At 45.1% G+C, this 2,372-nt stretch overlaps 1 pseudogene across 1 annotated transcript in view; it reads left to right on the top strand.

The window, feature by feature from the left end:
* Positions 1–897: 897 nt before the first annotated feature.
* The window catches only part of LOC110306579, a 24,157-nt pseudogene continuing 22,682 nt past the window's right edge, over positions 898–2,372 (top strand). The window contains exon 1 of the transcript XR_002379302.1: positions 898–914. The product of XR_002379302.1 is annotated as a malate dehydrogenase, cytoplasmic pseudogene (transcript). The remainder of the gene's footprint in view (positions 915–2,372) is intronic.

Raw genomic sequence — 2,372 nt, 5'->3', positions numbered from 1 at the left:
AGCCTCCAATAGAGTTGGAGGCATCTCAGATTAGATCAGGTTTCCATTCTCTCTACTCTGCTTGTCAAAAAAACCAACCAACCAAACCAATATATATATATTTTTTTTCAACTAGCAGAACCCAAGTTCATTTAAAAAATTAAATGTAAGAAAAGTAGCAATGAGAGAATACAAGAAATCAGCCATTCTTCTACCATGCTGAGATCACCTGAGTTAGTGTGGTGTATTCCTGTAAACATTTTTCCTTTCAATAATATATATATATATATATATATATATATATATATATATATATATACACACACACTATAGTATAGCATAGCCCTCCCTCTGGTTTTTGGGGGTACAGGGAAGAGGCTGACCTCATTATATAGCCCAAGGTGGCCTTATACTCACAATTTAACTGCCTAGGAATAAAATTACAGGCGTGCACTACCACACCCGTTCTCTCTGTTTCTCTGTCTCTGTCTCTCTCTCTTACTCGATGTGTGTGTGTTGTTTTGTAGGTCATAGGCCAACATTGATGTTATTTCTCAGTGGCTCTCAACCTTGCTTTTCTGAGACAGGGTCTCTCCCTGACCCTGTAGCTAGAGACCATCTGCTCAGGAAGCCCCCTGCCCCAGACTCCCAGCACTGGGATGCCAATGCTATGACTGCATTGTACACGGATGCCAGAGTTCAAACTCCTGCTCTCCCGCTTGTGTGGCAAGCACAGGACCTGCTGAGCCTTCTCCCCAGCTCCATTCTCTCTTCTTAGCTGAAGTATCATATTATCATGAGTAGTTCCTCCTTGTTATTAACTGTATTTTGAAAACGAGATTTCTTGATAATCCCGTCTCACCTTATGAAAGGTGAAAGTTGTCAAAGCCAAAATGGAATCTTCATGTTGTCTTTAACATGAAGACAAAAGGGAGGTAAGTAGATCCAGGAAGTTATGAGGGAAGCATCTTAGGCATGGTGGCCTCGTAGACAGTCACCATGGCATGACAAGGACAGTCGCCCAGCACCTGTCTGCCCAGCCTCAGCCAGTTGCCCCCGTTATGAGCCCATGACCAAGGACCATTGCTTCAAAATATCTGCAGGAAGAGATTTCTCTCTCTCCCAAGGCACTCCCCTGTGGCAGCATCTTTGAATCCACCATGGTTTATTCTGGCACAGCCTTTTGCTTTGATGCTTGGGTATTCCCAGAAGAACTGGGTATCCTGTAGAGACTCACACTCTGACTTTAACAAAGATAGACATTTAATAATGTATGCGTTGGAAGCCTCCTGCACTCCAAGCACTGTTGTAGGCACGGGGGAAATCAACCAATGTTGCCACCTCACAGAGCTGACTTTCCACCAGTCAAGAAACATCCCACAAAGTGCTATTCTGCCTGTAGGGGTGTAGCCTGGGAGATCAGACCTGTGTCTATTTAACATTTTAGAACATTCACAGTGGAGAGGAAGGATTTTGTGACAGGAAGTTAGGAGCTAAAACCCCCCTCCCCCAGCTTTAGGCCACATCTTTCTGCCTCCATTTCTTCATCTTGAAAGTGGGTATAAATAGTTGTTCTGTCAATTAAATGAGAGAAAAGGACTCGACACAAATTGGCTGGTATCGTTACTGGAGCGAGCACACACAGTCTTTGTGCCCACATTGTGATTCCTGTACAATAACTTCCTAGAAATAGAATGAATGGGCCAAATGAGCACAGACGTGCTCTATGTTGCCCATTAGGAAGGCTGGGGCATGCTCTGGTCCAGCGGAGGAGCATGAAGGTACTGCCTCTTGTCTCGATGCTGCCCTTCCCCACGTGTAGCTGCAGCCAGCAGTTCCCCACACTTTCCCTCCCCTTCTCTCTGTCCCCCTTTCTTGCTGCCCCCTCTGCATTTCCTCTCCTCCCACCTTCCCCTTCGGCCTCTATCCTTGTGAGGGGGGCTCTTGCAGATTCACCCTCTCTCCTGGCTTCAGCCTGTTTTCCTATCCATTTCCTTTTCCACTGGAGCACAGCCTGTGGCTGGTAACACACCAAAAACAGATACACAAAACGAAAATGGATGTTGTATACATAGACTCCCCATGTGTCTGCCCACGAGCCGCCATCATACAGATAGAATGTAAAAGATTCTCAGCGTTCTAGAGACACCCCTAGGCTCTTCTAGCCTGTGCTATCTATGAACTGCCTGGATTTTCACCGTCATTAGTTTTATTTGTTCTAGAAATTCACAGGCATGGCTTGCATGGTGCACACATTCTGAAGCGTAGCTATTTTCATTCAATAATCTGTTTGAGATTTCTCTATGTTGTTACATGCATCGTGCCAAAGTTGAACACTTTTATAGTCTCACTAAGCAGCATACGAGGTGTGTGTGTGTGTGTGTGTGTGTGTG

This window comes from Mus caroli, chromosome 12, assembly GCF_900094665.2.
Source record: "Mus caroli chromosome 12, CAROLI_EIJ_v1.1, whole genome shotgun sequence".
Taxonomy (NCBI): Eukaryota; Metazoa; Chordata; class Mammalia; order Rodentia; family Muridae; genus Mus; species Mus caroli.
This window is presented reverse-complemented; position numbering and strand designations above follow the sequence as displayed.